Source organism: Calypte anna, chromosome 9, assembly GCF_003957555.1.
Source record: "Calypte anna isolate BGI_N300 chromosome 9, bCalAnn1_v1.p, whole genome shotgun sequence".
Lineage (NCBI taxonomy): Eukaryota > Metazoa > Chordata > Aves > Apodiformes > Trochilidae > Calypte > Calypte anna.
In genome coordinates, this window is record NC_044255.1 from 17,550,991 (window position 1) to 17,563,570 (window position 12,580).

Below are 12,580 nucleotides of genomic sequence, written 5' to 3' on the forward strand. Positions count from 1 at the left end.
TTAATTTTTAAAAGAGAGCTTTTCTCTGTTTAGTCAAAGCACTATTTACAATAAATTGAACCTAATAATAACTTAATTATTTTCTCAGGTGAGTGTGTGCAGTACCACAGTGATAGCAAATCATGCGTGAAAATCTTCCACTAGCCCAATCCAGTTCAACATCCATACAAGAGGTGATCTTGTGGGAGCTGGTAAGTAAAATCCTGAATCTTTTAACCTCAACAGCAAAGAATTTTACTCAATACTACTAAATGAGTAGGCTAAATATCAAAAAGTAGTATTTAAAAATTTCAAAATAAATGGATGACACCTCTGCTTCAGTGACCCAGTCAATGTTGGTTGCACCCATTAGATAAGAAGTATCATTCCTTGATGGATAATACTACATCCATATCTGCCTGCAAAGCTATTGAGCTGTTTACATAACCCAGCCAAATTACTTTAGTTTGTCTCAACATTAGTTCTTTAATATTTTAAATATGTATTCTAATAAATATTTCAATATTTTGAAATAGACATTCAAAAAGCAGAAAGGAAGTGTAGAATTTTCTGTCTCATTGCTAACTAGGTTGACTGCCACATCTTTCTCCCATAGCCTACACCAATTCAGATTTGTTGCATTTTTTTTCCTATGTAAATGATGCTGTTTTTCAACAAACTAAATGAAAACTCCTTCCTCTGCACTGACATAGCAAATAGTTGCTAAGAGAATAGCTTTCTTGTTTTGCTTTAAACTGCCCCAGGTCTGGGGAGATGACACTTGTGATCTTTCTCATTTACTGATTATGAAGTCTGATAAGAAAAGAGAGAAAAAAAAAAAACTTAATAAGGTGAAACCACAATCCCTTATTGAGCTACTGGGTAATTGAGCTCACATTACTAATGCAGACAGATATAAATGTTTGGCTTTTTTCTTTTAGAACCAGAATTAAAAAATAAACACCAACTACACTAAAGAGACAGAATTGCAAGGTGATTACATTATTTGAAAAGAGTCTCTAAGTAGGATTTATAAGATATCCTTGCTGTGTGACAAACATTTATTCAGAAGAAAAAGTGACATAAGGAATAGACAGACATGCAGGTTAGAGATAATCATTATGTTAGTAAAAGATATCACTTAGGAAACAAGTACGAAATGAAGAGATCAGTGTGAAAAACAATGGTAAAAAACAACCAAACAAAGAAGACTCAAGAGTTTTGTCCAGGAAGATGTTTTTTGCTAAGGAGATAGGATCAGCAAAATAGTGAAAAAAGGGGATCCAAAATGACACCAGAAGAGAGGAACTCTTCTTATGAAGGTAGGGGGCTGTGAAGGGAAGAAAAAGGATGTTGTAGTGATGAAGATAGGGACAGCTTTGTGAAGATAGCTGAGACCAAAAATTCCTGCATTTTTGGAAGAAAGAGACAGAAAAGAAGGCCAATTAAAATGGTGGTAAGATGAGAACAAGTTCAAGAAAACAGACACATGAAAGAGGAGTAAATACTTCAAGTATATCTGAGTTAGCTACCAAATGAAAGACCTCAAGAAGCCACAATGATGGTCACAAAGAAGGAAAGATATCAAGAGGAAATCAGAAAAGATGGACATCAGCGGATATTGTTTTCTTTGAAGAGGATGGCAAAGTCCTCCTTGGAGATCAAAGGAAGTAAAAAGGAAGTAGAAAGATTTATTGACTGAGTGTCATCCTTAGCTCACACACACACACTCCTCTAACTTGAAAATAAGTGAGATTCTCAGTCTTACATAAAATCTCTGTTAAATACAAGCAGAATGTCAGCTCAGAGAAGAGCATAGACACAGCAAGAATATCTAACAATACATTTCTTAAAACTCCTGTAAGACAACAAAAGAAACCTTAAGATTCCGTGGAAGGTAATTTTACACATACTTTGGCAAATAATTATATCAGGTGTTATTTGAGAAGAAAAACATCTGCTCTTTTACATTACAAAATGTAAAAATGAAAGCAAAAATGAAAGGAAAAAGATTAACTGTTTCTATGGGTAAGCCTGAGTCCTTCTTAGGATATTTGAGATGAAATAATCATCACTTTTATAAATTTCACTTTTATAACAGTGTTTTTCTGGAATTTTAGGGAAGCCACAATCCTGAGTCTTGCAGTTAATTCGTTTTCACACAGTTTATTTCAACATCATAAATGCATGACTTAAACAAAAAGACAATCTATATCTGAAAATGTCTTCCTTGCATTTAAAAAGTCTCTAGTAGATTTAGGCTGTTGCTTACCTGAGAAATCATTATTGTGATAACCTGTAGTGCAATGACAAAGCATGAATGTACTTTCACCCTTAACACTTTTCTTCATTGAAATACAACCTAAAGATCATAATGAAGATCTTGCTATACCAGATCTATGTACATTTTTGCTTTCTTCAAGAATTATCTCTGTAATAGCATTATCTGTGCCATCCTTACACCCAAGCCCCGGTAAGACTGAGAATATATATTATGCTAAGCATCACTGATGTAAAATCCAAAGATAAAGCTTCTGGCCCACAGGGCTCAGTCCCATTGGGTAACATGAGAAAGAGGAGATATAGAAAACAGAGATGAAACAAAAATTTCAAAGTTCTGCAGTGAATCAAATTCTCCAGAAAGGAAGTGGGTATATGACAACTTTTGTATAATTTTCTAATAGTATGCCAGCATCTAGGCTCACAAAAGTAAAGCAGGATGATCCCCCAGTGTTTGACACACCAGTATTCTTTCCTCACAGTTCTTTTCTTTAGCCAAATCTTACATCTGTTTCCCTCTTCCTCTTGCTCTGGTCTCTTCTTTCTCCTTCCTTCTCTTGTTGTTGTACCCTTTGCCACTTGCTCCCAGGACAAAGAAACAGGAGAGAGATTTTCTTCTTGGTATACGCTCAGCCCTCATGAGACAATGTCTCCAGGGCAAAGAAAAGTATGACTCTCCTGTTCTGCATGTAACTACATATGTATTTATGGACAATTACTGTACATCTACTTACTGGACATCTACTTTGCCATTTGCAAAGGCATTTTATTCCCTTATAACCACAGTGATTATTTGTATGAAGTTGGTGCACTACTATGGTAATGAAAATCAGAACTGTAGTGATTTGTTTTTTTAGCTTCCTTAAAAAAAATTCTGTCAGCTTTCATATACGTTCATGAAACTTCTCTTACATTGCCAACCATCAGCAAAGTTAGTGATTGTCATTAGCAAAAGAATCAAACACTGACTGACAGTAAAAGCCAGTGAAATATTCACTTGTCAGTAAAAATGGCAAGATAATTTAGAACTTTTCTTTTTTTTTGGCATAAGTTCCTGGACTATTTGAGCACTTTTAATATCAAAGGGCTTTGTTTATCATAGCTGAAATGATGGGTTCTATAAAAATTGACACATATGACCATAAACAGAAGTAGTAAGGATCTCAAATTGCCTTGAAAAATGTATTCCACATTACACAAGTTAAAGCAAAATGAGAAATCTGTATATGTGTGGAAAGACAAAATGTAACTGGATAATGTGGTGGCATAACTTGGTAGCAACATGTTGCTGTTTAAATTGAGTCAATATTTTGAGGAGTGTACTTTTCGCCTTGTCACAGGCTCATTTTTGAAATAAAACAATTTGGGAACCTCTTCTTAAATCCTTTGAAAATGTACTCTCCTAATTTAAAGCATGAGTTGCACAGGCTTAAACAGTGGTGATTGCTTCTAGGCACCAGTACCTGTATTCTCTGTGACCACTGCACAAATTACCAAGGCAAAGTTCATTTTCATCACCACTGCCTGACTCATTCCCACAGCCCTCCTTGTAAGTGAGGTGCTTCGCAGGGGACCTGTAAAACAGCTGCCCTCTGGGTGTCTTGTTTTGGCGGCCTTTCCCATCTGTTTTACCTGTCTCCTCCTCTGAATAATTTATTTCACCATCTCCCTAAGTAGAGCACCTGGCCTAGGGCTAACTCTTTCACCTAAATTATTCAGAGCTGAAAACTCTTTAGTTTATACTCAAATAATGTAATGACTCAACAGGACAAAACCCTTAACTTTGGAACAACTGTGAACATTTCTAGGCTCTGTACTCTGTTAGCAGTTTAAAAGGTTGGCTGTGTAAACTACGTACAAAAGCACCACAGAAATCCTTCATCCTCAAACATTTCCAAAGCCTCTTTCAGAAGCTGAAACTTTGAAAAGTGGGGTTGTTTTACCTTGCTGCCTCTCTGCCATATCCCAGTCCCAGAGGAAGCCACAGGATGCCTTCGTGTGTGTGCACTGCAGCTGGCTTGTCCCTGGTCTTTATGTAAGCAAAGCTTCTGTTAAAGCAACTGAAAATTGGCTGCAGGGCTGGACTTTGTACATGTCTGTTCTCTTTGCAAGCAGGTTTCGTTCAGAAACACCAAAAGCCACCCCTGTGCAGAGCTGCCATCCATGCTTCAATGTCTCATACTCCACTCTTTACCTCATGAACTCTACAGTTAAAATTTTTCCTCCTTGCCCTTGCTCATAAGAGCACAGAGCTGCCGTGTCCCAGCAGAAAGGGGCTGTACAAATCTTTGCCTTGGATGCACCAAAACCGCCACCCTGCTTGCAGACTGAAAACCCAGTGGTAATTTTGGGTGCAACATGGACTACCCTCTATCTGTATTGACTGTGACTAAGCCAAAGTTTCAGCTTTTTCAAAGCACTTGTTCCATTTATTTTCCCACACAGGCACTGCCATTTTTATCCTTTTAATTAAGCTCACAAAGACCATGATCAGCAGTTTTCTCATTGCTTCTGAAAATCTTTCTGAAACTGTTGAGAAGACAATCAATACAAGGAGATGATCTGCTGTCCTACAAGACACAAGCTTCAGTGAGTGTTTTTATCACTGAAAGAAGTATTATTTCTGAAGTTGTGGTATCAAGGGCATCAAAGATGTGAGATTCTAGATCAAGGGATGTCTTGAGTCCTTCCCCACTTCAGGTTGAGTGGGAATGATAAATTGTCCTTGGTTATAAAAAGAATTAACAGAGTCTTCATAAATGAATGTCTTTCAAAGAAGCAGTTTCCAGAAAGCCTTGCAGTAAAAATTTAAATCTTTATCTGGGTTACCCTGGATTTACCTTAGTGACATGAAGACAGACATGGGGAAAAGGAATTATTAAAGTGAAATCAGTTTTGAAAGTTGTTCTTTTGCAGTCAAGAAATCCCCACTATTTTGCACATTCATTTATATAAAACAGTATAGATACTGTTGATAGAATATAAAGGAAATACAGTAATCTTATATCACATAATTCCCAGACAAGGTTAAAATTAATTTCAGTTGTATTTTTGTCTGCGTAAGTATCAAAGAATCCAGCACACTTTGCAGTAAGCACTATTGTCTGTTTACTGGAGGGATATCCATAATGCCCATCACTATAGCTCTTATAGGCATTATATGAACTCTTTCATTTTGCTCTGAGAAGTTTATCAAGTATCAGGTCTTTGCTTTTTTGCTCCAGCTTTGGGAAATCAGGGTCACAGATTTCAAATGAAGTGCTTTGTACTTTTCCAAGGGCAGTGAGAAAACACAATAGTACAGACAAAATCTAATCAAAGTATTTTGGCTTTCTGCCTCCTTTTTATTTTACAATGGGAAAAAAAATTTCAAGGTGTGACTTGAATCCCTTCAGGAGTTCCCTTCCTGTGTACGTTGTCTCTCACCAGAAAGGCGAGACTGACAGAATGATAAAATGTGATGCCAGCTCTTCTTGCCCATTCAAAGACCCTCCCTCAGGTATCAGGTGCCTTGCCTGAGCTTTGAGGTCAACCAGACACCTCCCCTGAGGCTTACCTGGGCTGAAGGATACCTCTACCCGAAAATCCGCTCAGGTAGAGCAGCTGTTATCTGAGCTAGGATCAAAGTGCCCCTCTGCACTCCAGAAAAACATCTTCCAAGCTGGTCTTCTTTCTCCATGATTCAAATGAATGTTGAATGAGTCTCTGGGGACAACAGTTGTTGTGCTGAGGAGCTAGCTGTCAGAAATACTTTATCACGAAAGTTCAGTTCCTTTCAAGGCCTTTTATTATTAATAGTCATCACTGCAGGGGAGCATTAAACACAGACCCTATTTACTGTACAAATTGACGTATTATAAACCACAAAAGCTATCCTGGTGCTTTGCTACTTTACCTTGCTTTTCAGCATGCTAACTCAAGGGAATTCTTTAATCTTTGTGTTACTAGAATACAGAAAGTGAATTTTGGGTTAATGTGGCCAGGTTGGACTGCTCAGAGCAGCTAAGTTTTGGAGGGTCATTGTCTTGGGGAGTGGGTAGAAGACTGTGATATTGGTACTGTATGAAAGGTGAGACATTATGCTTCATAGTGATACTGATTTTACCTATACAAACAGCTAATGGCTTCTATCCCTCTGTGGAGAGGCCACAGGATGTGTCCTACAGTAACTCATGTCTTTGCACCAGATTTCCAGTAGTTCCCACAGCTTACTGCATCTCATGTGAAAGATGGGCTTGTTCTCTGAAGCTATCAGCCTTATTTCTTTAGCAATAGCCTGTGAGAGGCTAGGAAGTAGTTGCTGCTTGGCATAAGAAAACACAGCAAAATGAGTCCCAGCTTTGAGGGGAATCCAGTCCACCACAACTGTGGTACCATAAACAGATGAGACTTGACACAGTCAGTTTTCAGTGCAATATTGGATTTTAGAATCTTGGAGAAAAACTCTCAGGAAGAAACTATACAAGGACCACTAGAAACAAAACCCAGCAAGACAGCAACAGCCTAGTGGCAGGACCAGCAATAAACAGAAAATATCAGGTTAAAAAGAGACAGTCTATAGCACTTGGTAGAAGACATTCTGCCTTTGTACTTTCTGACCTCTGCACTTTGACAGCTATCTAAAAACATCCCCTGGGCTTCTTGACAGTGTCTTAAAATCATGATGGGGAGAGGCAATGCTCTCCCACAGTCCAGCTCAAAGCCCACTGGAAGTGGTGAGGGATGCTGCTAGGGGTGGGCAGCATCTAGGATGACTCACAAAGTCATCCTGACTAGGATGTCTCACAAAGTCACAACTTAGCAAGTTGCAACGTCAAGACTCTCCAAGTGGTACCTGATCAAGCTACAACTTAGCAAGTCATCGATTCAGCAAGTCATGGTGTCACCACACAGCAAGGCACAGGGGATGCAGAGGATACACAGCAGGTATGGATGTGGTGAGTCAGAACATCAAAAAGCCCCTACTAAGCAAGGTGTGAAGTCAGCAAGTCACCAGGGTGACTCAGCAAGTTTAAAGCAGCTAAAAGCAGTTCTAGATTCCAGTTTGAACACGATGCAACTGTGCCAAAAAGGCAGCACCATATGGCAGACACTGAGCGGCCTCTGTGATGTGCATTGGAGGATTCACAGGCCAGTTCTCAACAGGGAGAGTTTAACTCTAACATCACCCTCACAGTTGTCACAAATGGATAGTGTCAGAAGAGATGTAGGGAGCAAGAGGAACATGATGATTCCATTGCTTCCACATTTCCTAAAGTGGTGTCCTGAGAAGAGGTTTGAAGCACAAACTGAGGGAGGGCAGAGAGGCCAACCACTGAGCAGCTGCTGTGTGCAGGGAGGGAGTTGTTCTCTGAGGCTGTTGATCTGGGCTCTCTCATGAATATTGCATTCAGTGTAAAAAGCCAGACAGCAATGGAGTGGAATTGGCTGCTTTTTAAAAGAGAGAACATGTACTCTGAAAGGGTGTTCAGAAGGGATTCTTCTGATCCATAGTATGCTAAAGTACATTTGTGCATTGGTACATTTAAAGGATGAGAAAAAAATACTCAACTATGTAACATAGCTGTTCCTTTCTTCTGTTAAAGAGTTTCTAATATCCACAAATGTTAATTGACCTTCTGACTAAAATCCTTAAAAGCAACTGAAACTGTTGCAACCTTGAGCCTTTTCTTAGATAGAGAGTATACTGTTACAATAAAATAAAATAAAATAAATAAAATAGTGTAAATTTGTAACCAGGTTAGGACAAGTTTCTGAGAAGGACCACACACCAGATTAGATTATTTAGATTTGTTGTGAGAATAGTAGACATGTGTTCCTTTCCCATTCTCTTTCCAATCTTTGTTGTAAAAGTGGACTCATGTTGTGCCAGTTCAGATTAGTATTATAACATGAAAGGACTTAGTTTGTATCATTTTCCATGCTCATTACATTCACTGTGATGTGGGAATAGTTATATTCTATCTAAGCCACTTTTTGTTTTATGGATAGGATTAATAGCACACAAATGCTTCACAGTTGTATTAGGATATGGCACCTGCCCCTTGGCATGAAATAGTGTGAGTCCTGAAGTATCTGAAACTTTCTTTCGGGCTGCAAAATAACCTTTGGGTTATTCTAGAAGACCTTGGCATGTTCTTTACACTGACCCTGCTTTTGCTCTTAACAGGACAAGACCCAAGACTTCTTGCTTTGCCAAAAAATTCTCCTGAGACTGTGTTATGTTTCTTCCATTCAGGTCTATAATAAACTCAAAATATTTCTATGATTTTCATTGTCACTGGATATAGATTTTGTTATTAATTTTTACTATATTTTTAATTAGTCTAAATGGTGTTTCCTTCTAGTTACAGCTGGCTACTGAGCACACCACCTTATTAACATGAAATAATGGTCCATCCCATGGCGATAATTTCCAATATTCCCATAGGTTTCAGGTAGGTGACACTATTTGAAAAATCAGTTATTACAGAATTTCATTATTTTCACATGCTACTTCTAAAATTTAATTCTTTGCAAGTGCTAATACAGCACAGTTTATTCATTAAAATCCAGACTATTGTTTTATGTGTTCAAGGTGTAATTTGAACTCAGAAAATGCCTAACTATTTACATTTATACAAGCCCTTGAAGAGCGTTTCAAAATAAAATAACAGGAAAAAAGTTGATACAATGGCCAGATAACATCAAAGAGTGTGCTGGGAACACAAACTATGATCCTTGTGAAAACTGATTCCTGAAAAACTGGCCAAGAGAGTTCTAAGTGCATTTCTTCCTTTTTGCTGAAATATAATGTTTGTTCTCATTCTTCAACTAAAACCTGGTGAGTCTGTATTTGCACTTGTTGATCTTTCCCAACATAAATCTCTCCATTGTAATCATACCAAGAATATGTTTTCTTTACTTTAGTAATAAAATCTCTTGTGATGCATGCTCTTTTAGATTCCCAATGCAGTATTTATCAAGTTATTGAATTTATAGTTAGAGAACATTTCAGTGTGATACGGCAAAGGACAATAAAACAGGTATAAGATCTCTCTGATCTTTTTTTGCCATCTATTAAAAAGAACCAGAAGAATTTTGGAATAGTCCTAATAAGCATGATCCTTAACCAGAAGGCATGTACCGCTTTTATAACCACACTGATGTAATCAACTAACAGGTGATCTAATCTACCATATTGCTAGAATTATGCCTGGATACATAGCCAGTCCTGTCCTGTGATGGCTACTGAAATTTCTTTTACAAGCTGTCACCAAAGCTTGTGGCAATAATCTTCATACATGTAACTTCTCATTAAATAATACATTAAACAGTTTTCCAGGGGAAGGACTCAATGTGAGTTCCAAATTTTTAAGAAAAAAAACCAAATCTCTGAAAAACTTGCTCCAAAGTTTCTACATTGCCCTGTGTTTCACTTAACACTTTCATAGCTTGATAATTACATAGGTCCTACATGAAGATCTTATCATCTAAGAAGATCACAGAATCATAGAATCATCCGGGTTGGAAAGGACCTTTGAGATCATCAAGTCTAACCCTGTGGTCACCAGACCATGGCACTGAGTGCCACATTCAGTCTCTTTTTATATATCTCCAGGGATGGAGAATCCACCTCCTCCCTGGGCAGCCCATTCCAATGCCTGGTCACCCTCTCTGTAAAGAATTTCTTCCTAATATCCAACCTAAACCTCCCCTGGCACAACTTGAGACCATGCCCTCTTGTCTTGTTGGCAGAGTCCTGGGAGAAGAGCCTGACACCCACCTGGCTCCAACCTCCTTTCAGGGAGTTGTAGAAAGTGATGAGGTCTCCCCTGAGCCTCCTCTTCTCCAGGCTGAACAGCCCCAGCTCCCTCAGCCCTTCCTCACAGGACTTGTGCTGGATCCCTTCACAGCCTCCTTGCCCTTCTCTGAACCTGCTCCAGCACCTCAATCTTCTTCCTGAACTGAGGGGCCCAGAACTGGACACAGTACTCGAGGTGTGGCCTCACCAGTGCTGAGTACAGGGGAAGAATCCCTTCCCTGGACCTGCTGGCCACACTGTTCCTGATCCAGCCCAGGATGCCATTGGCCTTCTTGGCCACCTGGGCACACTGCTGGCTCATGTTCAGCTTCCTTTCAATCCAGACTCCCAGGTCCCTCTCTGTCTGGCTGCTCTGAGCCACTCTGTGCCCAGCCTGGAGCTCCCGATGGGGTTGTTGTGGCCAAAGTGCAGGACCCAGCACTTGGCCCTATTGAACCTCATCCCGTTGGAATCAGCCCAACTCTCCAGGCTGTCCAGGTCCCTCTGCAGAGCCCTCCTGCCTTCCAGCTGATCCACATTCCCCAACTTAGTGTTGTCTGCAGATTTGCTAATTGTGGACTCAATGCCCTCATCTAAATCATCAATAAGGATATTAAACAGAACTGGGCCCAACACTGATCCCTGGGGGACACCACTGGTGAGCAGCCGCCGATTGGATCAGAACCATTCAGCACCACTCTCTGGGTGTCTCCAGCCCGTTCATAACCCAGCACAGAGTGTTCCTGCCTGAGCCCTGGGCTGACAGCTTTTCCAGGAGAATGCTATGGGATAAGACGTGAAGGAGATGAATCTATTATGTGCTGTTTCACAAGTAAGCAATGAAACCAAACAGCACACTGAAAAACAGGTTGTGCACTCGGTAGCATGATAATAGATATTTATCTCTAGTAATCTGTTTAATTATTTACTCTTTTGAATCTTGACAGAAAGTGTATGTCCATGCACAGTTCATAAAATATGCAGAATGCACTAATGGTCTAAAAAATATTTTTTAAAAAATCATCCACTTCTGCTTTTGAAAAATTAAATCTGAAACTTGAAATGTGAAACAAACAAATAAGTCAATTTAGAAAAGATCAAAAGCAATTGTTCTGTTACCTTGGCAACACAATCTAGGTGCAGCCAATCAGCAAAGTTGATGTAATGTTTTGACATACATGCACATATTTCTAACATAAATAGCAACAGAGACTTAATAACAATAGGTTTTAAAACTAAGAGCTGATGTCATCTTAAATGTGTCAATCAAAGAGAACCTATGAAAGTGTTCTTTCTATCAAACTGACATTAAGTATATGCTGTAATGGCTTTATAAGAGATAACAGACTTCTGACAGGTCATACAGGAGATGAAAAATCTGTAATTATGTTCTAAATTCTTGGATTATGTCCTTTAGTATGTCTAAGAAACTTTGAGAGGGAAATAAAACTTGAAGGCTATGATACATCATTTATTTCTGTAAACAGGCAAAAAAATATTATGCACCATATCTAAGAATTGAGATGAAATATCAGAGTGAAAGAATCTGCCTAGCCCTCAAAATTGATGCACTTAAACTTATGTCATATTTTATGATCAGCTGGTGCCAGTGAAGTTCTGCAGTGTGAGTTTTCAAGGATACTAAAAAGTAACAATAGAAGAAATGTAGAGCAGAAGATTCATAATGGGATACAGAGCCTTTTGCCTCTTGGTCACTGGTTTGAATCTGGCCTGTGTCAGCAGTAACAGAAAATCATTACTTCTGACAGGTGTCAGAAATCTGCATAGAAAGAGTGCATCAAACATCCTACTCCAGCCCCTGATGGATGGGTGCTCAAAAGTGACCCTCCAAAACAGAATTTGTCTTGAGTCTCAAGAGAAAACTGGCGTCTCCTCCCTTTCCCAGAAAGCATCATCCCAGCCAGCTCTTCGGGCTTCAGAAGATAAAGCTCCCATGGTCAGTCTTTTGAATCACCACTGGGGTTAGAGGACTGCACTTCTCTTAAGGTTACATTTTCAAATCCTATCAACAACTAAAAAACATTTTAACACATTTCCTCATGGGAGGAATGTTTTTGAGGAAAAGTAGGGTTGTGCCCAATGTTAAAAAAAAAAAAAGCCACAAAAAGCCAAAAATTATGTCAGCAGTGACAAATGACACAAACATTCGTAAAACTCATAGATACAGGGGAAAGCACCTTCTTTTGCTATTGAATGGGAGTAAGCTGCCCATTCTGGCACATCATCTTTTTTTCTTTACCTTTTTACAGATTTATATGGCTCTCATCATAACAAATGCTTAAAGTAAGGCATTTCCAACTGGAACACATAAAAAATAAAGAGGAAATGACCCATTATAAACAGCACTGAGGAGAAACAAGTGAACATGCAGGGTACAGTATGCTGCTTTTTAAGATTGTGAGTGGTATACTTGTCTGGCAGCTATTATCTTTCCTTAAGATGCTGAATTTTACTTGAAATTTTAGTGTACATTTTGACTGGTTTCTTTTTCAGGCTGTAAGAGGAGTGATGGAAAGG